The sequence below is a fragment of the Pristiophorus japonicus genome, unplaced genomic scaffold (genome assembly GCF_044704955.1).
Source record: "Pristiophorus japonicus isolate sPriJap1 unplaced genomic scaffold, sPriJap1.hap1 HAP1_SCAFFOLD_497, whole genome shotgun sequence".
NCBI classification, from domain to species: domain Eukaryota; kingdom Metazoa; phylum Chordata; class Chondrichthyes; family Pristiophoridae; genus Pristiophorus; species Pristiophorus japonicus.
The window spans coordinates 1-17315 of record NW_027254403.1 but is presented as its reverse complement, the minus strand read 5'-3'; the positions used below and the strand labels follow the sequence as shown (position 1 = coordinate 17315).

Below are 17315 nucleotides of genomic sequence, written 5' to 3'. Positions count from 1 at the left end.
AGAAGTTCCTCCGCATCTCGGTCCTAAATGGCTTACCCCTTATCCTTGGACTGTGACCTCTGGTTCTGGACTTCCCCAACATTGGGAACATTCTTCCTGCATCTAACCTGTCTAACCCCGTCAGAATTTTAAATGTAGAGGGAGCTTTACTCTGTGTCTAACCCCGTGCTCTACCTGCCCTGGGAGTGTTTGATGGGACAGTGTAGAGGGAGCTTTACTCTGTATCTAACCCCGTGTTGTACCTGCCCTGGGAGCGTTTGATGGGACAGTGTAGAGGGAGCTTTACTCTGTATCTAACCCCCTGTACCTGCCCCGGGTGTGTTTGATGGGACAGTGTAGAGGGAGCTTTACTCTGTATCTAACCCCCTGGACCTGCCCCGGGAGTGTTTGATGGGACAGTGTAGAGGGAGCTTTACTCTGTATCTAACCCTCTGTACCTGCCCTGGGAGTGTTTGATGGGACAGTATAGAGGGAGCTTTACTCTGTATCTCACCCCCTGTACCTGCCCTTGGAGTATTTGATGGGGACAGTGTAGAGGGAGCTTTACTCTGTATCTAACCCCGTGCTGTACCTGCCCTGGGAGTGTTTGATGGGACAGTGTAGAGGGAGCTTTACTCTGTATCTAACCCCCTGTACCTGCCCTGGGTGTGTTTGATGGGGACAGTGTAGAGGGAGCTTTACTCTGTATCTAACCCTGTGCTGTACCGGCCCTGGGAGTGTTTGATGGGACAGTGTAGAGGGAGCTTTACTCTGTATCTAACCCCGTGCTGTACCTGCCCTGGGAGTGTTTGATGGGACAGTGTAGAGGGAGCTTTACTCTGTATCTAACCCCCTGTACCTGCCCCGGGAGTGTTTGATGGGACAGTGTAGAGGGAGCTTTACTCTGTGTCTAACCCTGTGCTGTACCTGCCCCGCGAGTGTTTGATGGGACAGTGTAGAGGGAGCTTTACTCTGTATCTAACCCCGTGCTGTACCTGCCCTGGGAGTGTTTGATGGGACAGTGTAGAGGGAGCTTTACTCTGTATCTAACCCCCTGTACCTGCCCCGGGAGTGTTTGATGGGACAGTGTAGAGGGAGCTTTACTCTGTATCTAACCCCGTGCTGTACCTGCACTGCGAGTGTTTGATGGGACAGTGTGGAGGGAGCTTTACTCTGTATCGAACCCCGTGCTGTACCTGCCCTGGGAGTGTTTGATGGGACAGGGTAGAGGGAGCTTTACTCTGTATCTAACCCCCTGTACTGCCCTGGGAGTGTTTGATGGGAGAGTGTAGAGGGAGCTTTACTCTGTATCTAACCCCATGCTGTACCTGCCCTGGGAGTGTTTGATGGGACACTGTAGAGGGAGCTTTACTCTGAATCTAACCCCGTGCTGTATCTACCCTGGGAGTATTTGATGGGACAGTGCAGAGGGAGCTTTACTCTGTATCTAACCCTGTGCTGCACCTGCCCTGGGAGTGTTTGATGGGACAGTGTAGTGGGAGCTTTATTCTGTATCTAACCCCGTGCTGTACCTGGCCTGGGAGTGTTTGATGGGACTGTGTAGAGGGAGCTTTACTCTGTATCTAACCCCCTGTACCTGGCCTGGGAGTGTTTGATGGGACAGTGTGGAGGGAGCTTTACTCTGTATCTTACCCCCTGTACCTGCCCTGGGAGTGTTTGATGGGACAGTGTAGAGGGAGCTTTACTCTGTATCTAACCCTGTGCTGTACCTGCCCTGGGAGTGTTTGATGGGACAGTGTAGAGGGAGCTTTACTCTATATCTAACCCCGTGCTGTACCTGCCCTGGGAGTGTTTGATGGGACAGTGTAGAGGGAGCTTTACTCTATATCTAACCCTGTGCTGTACCTGCCCTGGGAGTGTTTGTTGGGACAGTGTAGAGGGAGCTTTACTCTGTATCTAACCCCGTGCTGTACCTGCCCTGGGAGCGTTTGGTGGGACAGTGTAGAGGGAGCTTTACTCTGTGTCTAACCCCCTGTACCTGCCCTGGGAGTGTTTGGTGGGACAGTGTAGAGGGAGCTTTACTCTGTATCTAACCCCGTGCTGTACCTGCCCAGGGAGTGTTTGGTGGGACAGTGTAGAGGGAGCTTTACTCTGTATCTAACCCCGTGCTGTACCTGCCCTGGGAGTGTTTGATGGGACAGTGTAGAGGGAGCTTTACTCTGTATCTAACCCCCTGTACCTGCCCTGGGAGTGTTTGATGGGACAGTGTAGAGGGAGCTTTACTCTGTATCTAACCCCGTGCTGTACCTGCCCTGGGTGTGTTTGCTGGGACATTGTAGAGGGAGCTTTAGTCTGTATCTAACCCTGTGCTGTATCTGCCCTGGGAGTGTTTGATGGGACAGTGTAACATACAAACATAGAAACATAGAAAATATGTGCAGGAGTAGGCCATTCAGCCCTTCTAGCCTGCACCGCCATTCAATGAGTTCATGGCTGAACATTCAACTTCAGTACCCCATTCCTGCTTTCTCGCCATACCCCTTGATCCCCCTAGTAGTAAGGACCTCATCTAACTCCTTTTTGAATATATTTAGTGAATTGGCCTCAACAACTTTCTGTGGTAGAGAATTCCACAGGTTCACCACTCTCTGGGTGAAGAAGTTTCTCCGCATCTCGGTCCTAAATGGCTTACCCCTTATCCTTAGACTGTGACCTCTGGTTCTGGACTTCCCCAACATTGGGAACATTCTTCCTGCATCTAACCTGTCTAACCCCGTCAGAATTTTAAATGTAGAGGGAGCTTTACTCTGTGTCTAACCCCGTGCTGTACCTGCCCTGGGAGTGTTTGATGGGACAGTGTAGAGGGAGCTTTACTCTGTATCTAACCCCGTGTTGTACCTGCCCTGGGAGCGTTTGATGGGACAGTGTAGAGGGAGCTTTACTCTGTATCTAACCCCCTGTACCTGCCCCGGGAGTGTTTGATGGGACAGTGTAGAGGGAGCTTTACTCTGTATCTAACCACCTGTACCTGCCCCGGGAGTGTTTGATGGGACAGTGTAGAGGGAGCTTTACTCTGTATCTAACCCTCTGTACCTGCCCTGGGAGTGTTTGATGGGACAGTATAGAGGGAGCTTTACTCTGTATTTCACCCCCTGTACCTGCCCTGGGAGTATTTGATGGGGACAGTGTAGAGGGAGCTTTACTCTGTATCTAACCCCGTGCTGTACCGGCCCTGGGAGTGTTTGATGGGACAGTGTAGAGGGAGCTTTACTCTGTATCTAACCCCCTGTACCTGCCCTGGGTGTGTTTGATGGGGACAGTGTAGAGGGAGCTTTACTCTGTATCTAACCCCGTGCTGTACCGGCCCTGGGAGTGTTTGATGGGACAGTGTAGAGGGAGCTTTACTCTGTATCTAACCCCGTGCTGTACCTGCCCTGGGAGTGTTTGATGGGACAGTGTAGAGGGAGCTTTACTCTGTATCTAACCCCCTGTACCTGCCCCGGGAGTGTTTGATGGGACAGTGTAGAGGGAGCTTTACTCTGTGTCTAACCCTGTGCTGTACCTGCCCCGCGAGTGTTTGATGGGACAGTGTAGAGGGAGCTTTACTCTGTATCTAACCCCGTGCTGTACCTGCCCTGGGAGTGTTTGATGGGACAGTGTAGAGGGAGCTTTACTCTGTATCTAACCCCCTGTACCTGCCCCGGGAGTGTTTGATGGGACAGTGTAGAGGGAGCTTTACTCTGTATCTAACCCCGTGCTGTACCTGCACTGCGAGTGTTTGATGGGACAGTGTGGAGGGAGCTTTACTCTGTATCGAACCCCGTACTGTACCTGCCCTGGGAGTGTTTGATGGGACAGTGTAGAGGGAGCTTTACTCTGTATCTAACCCCCTGTACCTGCCCTGGGTGTGTTTGATGGGGACAGTGTAGAGGGAGCTTTACTCTGTATCTAACCCCGTGCTGTACCTGGCCTGGGAGTGTTTGATGGGACTGTGTAGAGGGAGTTTTACTCTGTATCTAACCCCCTGTACCTGGCCTGGGAGTGTTTGATGGGACAGTGTAGAGGGAGCTTTACTCTATATCTAACCCCGTGCTGTACCTGCCCTGGGAGTGTTTGATGGGACAGTGTACAGAGAGCTTTACTCTGTATCGAACCCCGTGCTGTACCTGCCCTGGGAGTGTTTGTTGGGACAGTGTAGAGGGAGCTTTACGCTTTATCTAACCCCCTGTACTGCCCTGGGAGTGTTTGATGGGACAGTGTAGAGGGAGCTTTACTCTGTATCTAACCCCATGCTGTACCTGCCCTGGGATTGTTTGATGGGACAGTGTACAGAGAGTTTTACTCTGTATCTAACTCCCTGTACCTGCCCTGGGAGTGTTTGATGGGACTGTGTAGAGGGAGCTTTACGCTTTATCTAACCCCCTGTACCTGCCCTGGGAGTGTTTGATGGGACAATGTCGAGGGAGCTTTACTCTGTATCTAACCCCATGCTGTACCTGCCCTGGGATTGTTTGATGGGACAGTGTACAGAGAGCTTTACTCTGTATCGAACCCCGTGCTGTACCTGCCCTGGGAGTGTTTGATGGGACAGTGTAGAGGGAGCTTTACTCTATATCTAACCCCGTGCTGTACCTGCCCTGGGAGTGTTTGATGGGACAGTGTAGAGGGAGCTTTACTCTGTATCTAACCCGTGCTGTAACTGCCCTGGGAGTGTTTGATGGGACAGTGTAGTGGGAGCTTTACTCTGCATCTAACCCCGTGTTGTACCTGCCCTGAGAGTGTTTGATGGGACAGTGCAGAGGGAGCTTTACTCTGTATACAACCCCGTGCTGTACCTGCCCTGGGAGTGTTTGTTGGGACAGTGTAGAGGGAGCTTTACTCTGTATCTAACCCCGTGCTGTACCTGCCCTGGGAGCGTTTGGTGGGACAGTGTAGAGGGAGCTTTACTCTGTATCTAACCCGTGCTGTAACTGCCCTGGGAGTGTTTGATGGGACAGTGTAGAGGGAGCTTTACTCTATATCTAACCCCGTGCTGTACGTGCCCTGGGAGTGTTTGATGGGACAGTGTAGAGGGAGCTTTATTCTGCATCTAACCCTGTGCTGTACCTGCCCTGGGAGTGTTTGTTGGGACAGTGTAGAGGGAGCTTTACTCAGTATCTAACCCCGTGCTGTACCTGCCCTGGGAGCGTTTGGTGGGACAGTGTAGAGGGAGCTTTACTCTGTATCTAACCCCGTGCTGTACGTGCCCTGGGAGTGTTTGATGGGACAGTGTAGAGGGAGCTTTACTCTGCATCTAACCCTGTGCTGTATCTGCCCTGGGAGTGTTTGATGGGACAGTGTTACATACAAACATAGAAACATAGAAAATAGGTGCAGGAGTAGGCCATTCAGCCCTTCTAGCCTGCACCGCCATTCAATGAGTTCATGGCTGAACATTCAACTTCAGTACCCCATTCCTGCTTTCTCGCCATACCCCTTGATCCCCCTATTAGTAAGGACCTCATCTAACTCCTTTTTGAATATATTTAGTGAATTGGCCTCAACAACTTTCTGTGGTAGAGAATTCCACAGGTTCACCACTCTCTGGGTGAAGAAGTTCCTCCGCATCTCGGTCCTAAATGGCTTACCCCTTATCCTTAGACTGTGACCTCTGGTTCTGGACTTCCCCAACATTGGGAACATTCTTCCTGCATCTAACCTGTCTAACCCCGTCAGAATTTTAAATGTAGAGGGAGCTTTACTCTGTATCTAACCCCGTGTTGTACCTGCCCTGGGAGTGTTTGATGGGACAGTGCAGAGGGAGCTTTACTCTGTATCTAACCCCGTGCTGTACCTGCCCTGGGAGTGTTTGATGGGACAGTGTAGAGGGAGCTTTACTCTGTATCTAACCCCGTGTTGTACCTGCCCTGGGAGCGTTTGATGGGACAGTGTAGAGGGAGCTTTACTCTGTATTTAACCCCCTGTACCTGCCCCGGGAGTGTTTGATGGGAAAGTGTAGAGGGAGCTTTACTCTGTATCTAACCCCCTGTACCTGCCCCGGGAGTGTTTGATGGGAAAGTGTAGAGGGAGCTTTACTCTGTATCTAACCCCCTGTACCTGCCCTGGGAGTATTTGATGGGGACAGTGTAGAGGGAGCTTTACTCTGTATCTAACCCCGTGCTGTACCTGCCCTGGGAGTGTTTGATGGGACAGTGTAGAGGGAGCTTTACTCTGTATCTAACCCCCTGTACCTGCCCTGGGTGTGTTTGATGGGGACAGTGTAGAGGGAGCTTTACTCTGTATCTAACCCCGTGCTGTACCGGCCCTGGGAGTGTTTGATGGGACAGTGTAGAGGGAGCTTTACTCTGTATCGAACCCCGTGCTGTACCTGCCCTGGGAGTGTTTGATGGGACAGTGTAGAGGGAGCTTTACTCTGTATCTAACCCCCTGTACCTGCCCCGGGAGTGTTTGATGGGACAGTGTAGAGGGAGCTTTACTCTGTGTCTAACCCTGTGCTGTACCTGCCCCGCGAGTGTTTGATGGGACAGTGTAGAGGGAGCTTTACTCTGTATCTAACCCCGTGCTGTACCTGTCCTGGGAGTGTTTGATGGGACAGTGTAGAGGGAGCTTTACTCTGTATCTAACCCCGTGCTGTACCTGCCCTGGGAGTGTTTGATGGGACAGTGTAGAGGGAGCTTTACTCTGTATCTAACCCCCTGTACCTGCCCTGGGAGTGTTTGATGGGACAGTGTAGAGGGAGCTTTACTCTGTATCTAACCCCGTGCTGTACCTGCCCTGGGAGTGTTTGATGGGACAGTGTAGAGGGAGCTTTACTCTGTATCTAACCCCCTGTACCTGCCCTGAGAGTGTTTGATTGGGACAGTGTAGAGGGAGCTTTACTCTGTATCTAACCCCGTATTGTACCTGCCCTGGGAGTGTTTGATGGGACAGTGCAGAGGGAGCTTTACTCTGTATCTAACCCCGTGCTGTACCTGCCCTGGGAGTGTTTGATGGGACAGTGTAGAGGGAGCTTTACTCTGTATCTAACCCCCTGTACCTGCCCCGGGAGTGTTTGATGGGACAGTGTAGAGGGAGCTTTACTCTGTGTCTAACCCTGTGCTGTACCTGCCCCGCGAGTGTTTGATGGGACAGTGTAGAGGGAGCTTTACTCTGTATCTAACCCCGTGCTGTACCTGTCCTGGGAGTGTTTGATGGGACAGTGTAGAGGGAGCTTTACTCTGTATCTAACCCCGTGCTGTACCTGCCCTGGGAGTGTTTGATGGGACAGTGTAGAGGGAGCTTTACTCTGTATCTAACCCCCTGTACCTGCCCTGGGAGTGTTTGATGGGACAGTGTAGAGGGAGCTTTACTCTGTATCTAACCCCGTGCTGTACCTGCCCTGGGAGTGTTTGATGGGACAGTGTAGAGGGAGCTTTACTCTGTATCTAACCCCCTGTACCTGCCCTGAGAGTGTTTGATTGGGACAGTGTAGAGGGAGCTTTACTCTGTATCTAACCCCGTGTTGTACCTGCCCTGGGAGTGTTTGATGGGACAGTGCAGAGGGAGCTTTACTCTGTATCTAACCCCGTGCTGTACCTGCCCTGGGAGTGTTTGATGGGACAGTATAGAGGGAGCTTTACTCTGGATCTAACCCCGTGCTGTACGTGCCCTGGGAGTGTTTGATGGGACAGTGCAGACGTAGCTTTACTCTGTATCTAACCCCGTGCTGTACCTGCCCTGGGAGTGTTTGATGGGACAGTGTAGAGGGAGCTTTACTCTGTATCTAACCCCGTGCCGTACCTGCCCTAGGAGTGTTTGATGGGACAGTGTAGAGGGAGCTTTACTCTGTATCTAACCCCGTGCTGTACCTGCCCTGGGAGTGTTTGATGGGACAGTGTAGAGGGAGCTTTACTTTGGATCTAACCCCGTGCTGTACCTGCCCTGGGCGTGATTGATGGGACACTGTAGAGGGAGCTTTACTCTGTATCTAACCCCGTGCTGTACCTGCCCTGGGAGTGTTTGATGGGGACAGTGTAGAGGGAGCTTTACTCTGTATCTAACCCCCTGTACCTGCCCTGGGAGTGTTTGATGGGACAGTGTAGAGGGAGCTTTACTCTGTATCTAATCCCGTGCTGTACCTGCCCTTGGAGTGTTTGATGGGACAGTGTAGAGGGAGCTTTACTCTGTATCTAACCCCGTGCTGTACCTGCCCTGGGAGTGTTTGATGGGACAGTGTAGAGGGAGCTTTACTCTGTATCCACCCCCCTGTACCTGCCCGAGGAGTGTTTGATGGGACAGTGTAGAGGGAGCATTACTCTGTATCTAACCCCGTGCTGTACCTGCCCTGGGAATGTTTGATGGGACAGTGTAGAGGGAGCTTTACTCTGTATCTAACCCCCTGTACCTGCCCTGGGAGTGTTTGATGGGACAGTGTAGAGGGAGCTATACTCTGTATTTAACCCCGTGCTGTACCTGTCCTGGGAGTGTTTGATGGGACAGTGTAGAGGGAGCTTTACTCTGTATCTAACCCCGTGCTGTACCTGCCCTGGGAGTGTTTGATGGGACAGTATAGAGGGAGCTTTACTCTGTATCTCACCCCCTGTACCTGCCCTGGGTGTATTTGATGGGGACAGTGAAGAGGGAGCTTTACTCTGTATCTAACCCCGTGCTGTACCTGCCCTGGGAATGTTTGATGGGACAGTGTAGAGGGAGCTTTACTCTGTATCTAACCCCCTGTACCTGCCCTGGGAGTGTTTGATGGGACAGTGTAGAGGGAGCTTTACTCTGTATCTTACCCCGTGCTGTACCTGCCCTGGGAGTGTTTGATGGGGACAGTGTAGAGGGAGCTTTACTCTGTATCTAACCCCGTGCTGTACCTGCCCTGGGAGTGTTTGATGGGACAGTGTAGAGGGAGCTTTACTCTGTATCTAACCCCGTGCTGTACCTGCCCTGGGAGTGTTTGATGGGACAGTGTAGAGGGAGCTTTACTCTGTATCTAACCCCCTGTACGTGCCCTGGGAGTGTTTGATGGGACAGTGTAGAGGGAGCTTTACTCTGTATCTAACCCCGTGCTGTACCTGCCCTGGGAGTGTTTGATGGGACAGTGTAGAGGGAGCTTTACTCTGTATCTAACCCCCTGTACCTGCCCTGAGAGTGTTTGATTGGGACAGTGTAGAGGGAGCTTTACTCTGTATCTAACCCCGTGTTGTACCTGCCCTGGGAGTGTTTGATGGGACAGTGCAGAGGGAGCTTTACTCTGTATCTAACCCCGTGCTGTACCTGCCCTGGGAGTGTTTGATGGGACAGTGTAGAGGGAGCTTTACTCTGGATCTAACCCCGTGCTGTACGTGCCCTGGGAGTGTTTGATGGGACAGTGCAGAGGGAGCTTTACTCTGTATCTAACCCCGTGCTGTACCTGCCCTGGGAGTGTTTGATGGGACAGTGTAGAGGGAGCTTTACTCTGTATCTAACCCTGTGCCGTACCTGCCCTAGGAGTGTTTGATGGGACAGTGTAGAGGGAGCTTTACTCTGTATCTAACCCCGTGCTGTACCTGCCCTGGGAGTGTTTGATGGGACAGTGTAGAGGGAGCTTTACTCTGGATCTAACCCCGTGCTGTACCTGCCCTGGGCGTGATTGATGGGACAGTGTAGAGGGAGCTTTACTCTGTATCTAACCCCGTGCTGTACGTGCCCTGGGAGTGTTTGATGGGACAATGCAGTCGGAGCTTTACTCTGTCTTTAACCCCGTGCTGTACCTGCCCTGGGCGTGATTGATGGGACACTGTAGAGGGAGCTTTACTCTGTATCTAACCCCGTGCTGTACCTGCCCTGGGAGTGTTTGATGGGGACAGTGTCGAGGGAGCTTTACTCTGTATCTAACCCCCTGTACCTGCCCTGGGAGTGTTTGATGGGACAGTGTAGAGGGAGCTTTACTCTGTATCTAACCCCGTGCTGTACCTGCCCTTGGAGTGTTTGATGGGACAGTGTAGAGGGAGCTTTACTCTGTATCTAACCCCCTGTACCTGCCCGAGGAGTGTTTGATGGGACAGTATAGAGGGAGCTATACTCTGTATTTAACCCCGTGCTGTACCTGCCCTGGGAGTGTTTGATGGGACAGTGTAGAGGGAGCTTTACTCTGTATCTAACCCCGTGCTGTACCTGCCCTGGGAGTGTTTGATGGGACAGTATAGAGGGAGCTTTACTCTGTATCTCACCCCCTGTACCTGCCCTGGGAGTATTTGATGGGGACAGTGTAGAGGGAGCTTTACTCTGTATCTAACCCCGTGCTGTACCTGCCCTGGGAGTGTTTGATGGGACAGTGTAGAGGGAGCTTTACTCTGTATCTAACCCCGTGCTGTACCTGCCCTGGGAGTGTTTGATGGGACACTGTAGAGGGAGCTTTACTCTGTATCTAACCCCGTGCTGTACCTGCCCTGGGAGTGTTTGATGGGACAGTGTAGAGGGAGCTTTACTCTGTATCTAACCTCGTGCTGTACCTGCCCTGGGTGTGTTTGATGGGGACAGTGTCGAGGTAGCTTTACTCTGTATCTAACCCCCTGTACCTGCCCTGGGAGTGTTTGATGGGACAGTGTAGAGGGAGCTTTGCTCTGTATCTAACCACGTGCTGTACCTGCCCTGGGAGTGTTTGATGGGGACAGTGTGGAGGGAGCTTTACTCTGTATCTAACCCCCTGTACCTGCCCTGGGAGTGTTTGATGGGACAGTGTAGAGGGAGCTTTACTCTGTATCTAACCCCCTGTACCTGCCCTGGGAGTGCTTGATGGGACAGTGTAGAGGGAGCTTTACTCTGTATCTAACCCCCTGTACCTGCCCTGGGAGAGTTTGATGGGACAGTGTAGAGGGAGCTTTACTCTGTATCTAACCCCCTGTACCTGCCCTGGGAGTGTTTGATGGGACAGTGTAGAGGGAGCTTTACTCTGTATCTAACCCCCTGTACCTGCCCTGGGAGTGCTTGATGGGACAGTGTAGAGGGAGCTTTACTCTGTATCTAACCCCCTGTACCTGCCCTGGGAGTGTTTGATGGGACAGTGTAGAGGGAGCTTTACTCTGTATCTAACCCCCTGTACCTGCCCTGGGAGTGTTTGATGGGGACAGTGTTGAGCAGGAATGGACAATTATTTAAGATGGCGGTTCCACTTAATCAGTTTTGTTGACACGCACCAATCACAAAGTGCCCTTGTGGCTGGTCACGATGCGATTATGAGGTAGAGCACATGTCAGATTATAAGTGTCTCTCGAGCCCAAATAATTGCTCACTCCTGAGGACGAGCTTTTGACATGAACCTACTTTCGGCGTGTCATGTGAAAAGATACATGTGTCACACCCCTGTGCTCGCTGACCTACATCAGCTCCCGGTAAAGTAACGCCTCGATTTGAAAATAATCATCCTTGTTTACAAATCCCTCCATGGCCCCTCGTCCCTCCCTATCTCTGTAACCTCCTCCAGCCCCTACACCCATCCCTATCTCTGTAACCCCCTCCAGCCCCTACACCCCTCCCTATCTCTGTAACCCCCTCCAGCCCCTACACCCCTCCCTATCTCTGTAACCCCCTCCAGCCCCTACACCCCTCTCTATCTGTGGATAAATGTGGATAAATGTGAGGTTATCCACTTTGGTGGCAAAAACAGGAAGGCAGAATATTAACTGAATGGCGACAGATTAGGAAAAGGGGAGGTGCAACGAGACCTGGGTGTCATGGTACATCAGTCATTGAAGGTTGGCATGCAGGTACAGCAGGCGGTTAAGAAGGCAAATGGTATGTTGGCTTTCATACCGAGAGGATTTGAGTATAGGAGCAGGGAGGTCTTACTGCAGTTGTGCAGGGCCTTGGTGAGGCCTCCTCTGGAATATTGTGCTCAGTTTTGGTCTCCTAATCTGAGGAAGGACGTTCTTGCTATTGAGGGAGTGCAACGAAGGTTCACCAGACTGATTCCCAGGATGGCAGGACTATCATATGAAGAGAGACTGGATCGACTGGGCCTGTATTCACTGGAATTTAGAAGAATGAGATGGGATCTCATAGAAACATATAAAATTCTGACGGGACTGGACTGGTTAGATGCAGGAAGAATGATCCCGATGTTGGGGAAGTCCAGAACCAGGGGTCACAGTCTAAGGATAAGGGGTAGGCCATTTAGGACCGAGATGAGGAGAAACTTCTTCACCCAGAGAGTTGTGAACCTGTGGAATTCCCTGCCGCAGAGAGTTGTTGAGGCCAGTTCATTGGATATATTCAAGAGGGAGTTAGATGTGATCCTTACGGCTAAAGAGATCAAGGGGTATGGAGAGAAAGCAGGAAAGGGGTACTGAGGGAATGATCAGCCATGATCTTATTGAATGGTGGTGCAGGCTCGAAGGTCCAAATGGCCTCCTCCTGCACCTATTTTCGATGTTTCTATGTTTCTCTGGTGCACACCAGCCACCACACGGGCTTGACAGAGCTCGGTCTTGGTCCAGAGGCAAGGGTTAACCAGGACAACTGGAGACCAGTTCTGCTGCACGGACCGAGAGCGCTCACATATCGCAGTGTGGGCTGGCCCCGTGATGCCCCTGGGCCCTCGGCTCTTCAAAATGACTAAAAGCTGGTGCACAGCTACAACAAGGCGAATGGAATATTGGCTGGAATACAGAGGAGTGGTAGTTCTGCTTCAGTTCTGTGGAGCCTTGGTCAGACTCCATGTGGATTCATGAATTATTTTAATATTTTACACATTAATATTTTTATATTGAGCTGCACTGATATCGTTTAACATTTTACACAATTATATTTGAGCTTATTAATGATTGTTTTGTTGCATTAATATATTTAAATGATTTACACATTAATATTTTTATATTGCATTATTAATGAATTATTTTACTATTTTAAACATAACTATTTTTATATTGCATTATTCATGAATTATTTTAAAGTTTTACACGTTAATATTTTTATATTGCGTTATTAATGAATTATTTTAAAGTTTTACACATTAATGTTTTTATATTGAGTTATTAATGAATTATTTTAATATTTTACACATTAATATTTTTATATTGAGCTGCATTGATATCGTTTAACTTTTTACACAATTATATTTGAGCTTATTAATGATTGTTTTGTTTCATTCATATATTTAAATGTTTTACACATTAATATTTTTATATTGAGCTGTTAATGAATTATTTTAATATTTTACACAGTACTATTTTTATATTGCGTTATTAATGAATTGTTTTAATATTTTAAAAATTACTATTTTTATATTGCATTATTAATGAATTATTTTAATATTTTAAACATTACTATTTTTATATTGCATTATTAATGAATTATTTTAAAGTTTTACACATTAATGTTTTTATATTGCGTTATTAATGAATTGTTTTAATATTTTAAACATTACTATTTTTATATTGCATTATTAATGAATTATTTTAAAGTTTTACACATTAATGTTTTTATATTGCGTTATTAATTAATTATTTTAATATTTTAAACGATACTATTTTTATATTGCGTTATTAATGAATTATTTTAATATTTTAAACATTACTATTTTTATATTGAGTTATTAATGAATTATTTTAAAGTTTTATATTGAGTTATTGATGAATTATTTTAAAGTTTTATATTGAGTTATTGATGAATTATTTTAAAGTTTTAAACATTACTATTTTTATATTGAGTTATTAATGAATTATTTTAAAGTTTTATATCGAGTTATTGATGAATTATTTTAAAGTTTTATATTGAGTTATTAATGAATTATTTTAAAGTTTTATATCGAGTTATTGATGAATTATTTTAAAGTTTTATATCGAGTTATTGATGAATTATTTTAAAGTTTTATATCGAGTTATTGATGTATTTTAGCTTGTTACACAATGAATATTTGAGCTTATTGTGGACATTGATTTATTTATTGAAACAATTAACTTGTTACTGCTGAATATAAAAGTTGGCCCGTACGGGGATCGAACCCGCGACCTTGGCGTTATTAGCACCACGCTCTAACCAACTGAGCTAACCGGCCGTGCTGCTGGGCTGCCGGCCGCGGCTTAACACGGCGGGCGACGCGCCTGCGTCACCACGTTGTGGGGGGCGGGTCGGGGAGGCGGGGCCTCCAGCTGATTGACAGTGCACAGGTGGAGGCAGAGGGATGCGAGTGCGCAGGCGCGGTCTGCAAAGCCAGAGAGGAGGAACCATGGCAACTGGGGCCTGGGATGTGACTGTGGAGCTGCAGGAGGTGTTGACCCTTAGGGTGGGGGCAATGGTGGTGGGGGGACCCCCAGTGTGGGGGTAATGGGGAGTGACTCCCAGTGTGGGTGTAATGGGGAGTGAGTGACCCCCAGTGTGGGGGTAATGGGGAGTGACTCCCAGTGTGGGGGTAATGGGGAGGGAGTGACCCCCAGTGTGGGGGTAATGGGGAGGGAGTGACCCCCAGTGTGGGGGTAATGGGGAGTGACTCCCAGTGTGGGTGTAATGGGGAGTGAGTGACCCCCAGTGTGGGGGTAATGGGGAGTGACTCCCAGTGTGGGGGTAATGGGGAGTGACTCCCAGTGTGGGGGTAATGGGGAGGGAGTGACCCCCAGTGTGGGGGTAATGGGGAGTGACTCCCAGTGTGGGTGTAATGGGGAGTGAGTGACCCCCAGTGTGGGGGTAATGGGGAGTGACTCCCAGTGTGGGGGTAATGGGGAGTGACTCCCAGTGTGGGGGTAATGGGGAGGGAGTGACCCCCAGTGTGGGGGTAATGGGGAGTGACTCCCAGTGTGGGGGTAATGGGGAGTGACTCCCAGTGTGGGGGTAATGGGGAGGGAGTGACCCCCAGTGTGGGGGTAATGGGGAGTGACTCCCAGTGTGGGGGTAATGGGGAGGGAGTGACCCCCAGTGTGGGGGTAATGGGGAGTGACTCCCAGTGTGGGGGTAATGGGGAGTGACTCCCAGTGTGGGGGTAATGGGGAGTGACTCCCAGTGTGGGGGTAATGGGGAGGGAGTGACCCCCAGTGTGGGTGTAATGGGGAGTGACTCCCAGTGTGGGTGTAATGGGGAGTGACTCCCAGTGTGGGTGTAATGGGGGGTGACTCCCAGTGTGGGTGTAATGGGGAGGGAATGACCCCCAGTGTGGGGGTAATGGGGAGTGACCCCCAGTGTGGGTGTAATGGGGAGTGACTCCCAGTGTGGGTGTAATGGGGAGGGAGTGACCCCCAGTGTGGGGGTAATGGGGAGTGAGTGACCCCCAGTGTGGGGGTAATGGGGAGTGACTCCCAGTGTGGGTGTAATGGGGAGTGACCCCCAGTGTGGGGGTAATGGGGGGGAGTGACCCCCAGTGTGGGTGTAATGGCGAGTGACTCCCAGTGTGGGGGTAATGGGGAGTGACTCCCAGTGTGGGTGTAATGGGGAGTGACCCCCAGTGTGGGGGTAATGGGGAGGGAGTGACTCCCAGTGTGGGTGTAATGGGGAGGGAGTGACTCCCAGTGTGGGTGTAATGGGGAGTGACCCCCAGTGTGGGGGTAATGGGGAGGGAGTGACTCCCAGTGTGGGTGTAATGGGGAGTGACTCCCAGTGTGGGTGTAATGGGGAGTGACTCCCAGTGTGGGTGTAATGGGGAGTGACCCCCAGTGTGGGTGTAATGGGGAGTGACTCCCAGTGTGGGGGTAATGGGGAGTGACTCCCAGTGTGGGTGCAATGGGGAGTGACCCCCAGTGTGGGGGTAATGGGGAGTGACCCCCAGTGTGGGGGTAATGGGGAGTGACCCCCAGTGTGGGTGTAATGGGGAGTGACCCCCAGTGTGGGTGTAATGGGGAGTGACCCCCAGTGTGGGTGTAATGGGGAGTGACTCCCAGTGTGGGTGTAATGGGGAGTGACTCCCAGTGTGGGGGTAATGGGGAGGGAGTGACTCCCAGTGTGGGGGTAATGGGGAGGGAGTGACCCCCAGTGTGGGGGTAATGGTGTGGGGGGGGACCCCCAGTGTGGGGGTAATGGGGAGGGAGTGACCCCCAGTGTGGGGGTAATGGGGAGTGACTCCCAGTGTGGGGGTAATGGGGAGTGAGTGACCCCCAGTGTGGGGGTAATGGGGAGGGAGTGACTCCCAGTGTGGGGGTAATGGGGAGGGAGTGACTCCCAGTGTGGGGGTAATGGGGAGTGACTCCCAGTGTGGGGTAATGGGGAGTGTCTCCCAGTGTGGGGGTAATGGGGAGTGACCCCCAGTGTGGGGGTAATGGGGAGTGACCCCCAGTGTGGGGGTAATGGGGGGGTCAGTCCTAGTGTGGGGGTAATGGGGAGGGAGTGACCCCCAGTGTGGGGGTAATGGGGAGTGACCCCCAGTGTGGGGGTAATGGGGAGGTCAGTCCTAGTGTGGGGGTAATGGGGAGGGAGTGACCCCCAGTGTGGGGGTAATGGGGAGTGACTCCCAGTGTGGGGGTAATGGGGAGTGAGTGACCCCCAGTGTGGGGATAATGGGGAGGGAGTGACTCCCAGTGTGGGGGTAATGGGGAGGGAGTGACTCCAAGTGTGGGGGTAATGGGGGGTGACCCCCAGTGTGGGGGTAATGGGGAGTGACCCCCAGTGTGGGGGTAATGGGGAGTGACTCCCAGTGTGGGGGTAATGGGGAGTGACCCCCAGAGTGGGGGCAATGGGGGGGTCAGTCCTAGTGTGGGGGTAATGGGGAGGGAGTGACTCACAGTGTTGGGGCAATGGGGGGGAGTGACCCCCAGTGTGGGGGTAATGGGGAGGGAGTGACTCCCAGTGTGGGGGCAATGGGGGGGGGGAGTGACCCCCAGTGTGGGGGTAATGGGGAGGGAGTGACCCCCAGTGTGGGGGCAATGGGGGGGGAGTGACCCCCAGTGTGGGGGTAATGGGGAGGGAGTGACTCCCAGTGTGGGGGCAATGGGGGGGGAGTGACCCCCAGTGTGGGGGTAATGGGGAGTGACCCCCAGTGTGGGGGTAATGGGGAGGGAGTGACCCCCAGTGTGGGGGTAATGGGGAGGGAGTGACTCCCAGTGTGGGGGCAATGGGGAGGGAGTGACTCCCAGTGTGGGGGTAATGGGGAGTGACCCCCAGTGTGGGGGTAATGGGGGGAGTGACTCCCAGTGTGGGGGTAACTCCTAGTGTGGGGGTAATGGGGAGGGACTGACTCCCAGTGTGGGGGTAATGGGGGAGAGTGACCCCCAGTGTGGGGGTAATGGGGAGGGAGTGACTCCCAGTGTGGGGGTAATGGGGGGGAGTGACCCCCAGTGTGGGGGTAATGGGGAGGGAGTGACCCCCAGTGTGGGGGTAACTCCCAGTGTGGGGGTAATGGGGAGGGAGTGACCCCCAGTGTGGGGGTAATGGGGAGGGAGTGACCCCCAGTGTGGGGGTAATGGGGAGGGAGTGACCCCCAGTGTGGGGGTAAT

The 17315-nt window shown here is 51.4% G+C and overlaps 1 non-coding gene across 1 annotated transcript; it reads right to left on the bottom strand.

Moving 5' to 3' along the window:
* Positions 1-13883: 13883 nt before the first annotated feature.
* Positions 13884-13957, bottom strand: trnai-aau (transfer RNA isoleucine (anticodon AAU)). Its single transcript has one exon. It is a non-coding gene; the product is annotated as a tRNA-Ile (tRNA).
* Positions 13958-17315: the final 3358 nt, after the last annotated feature.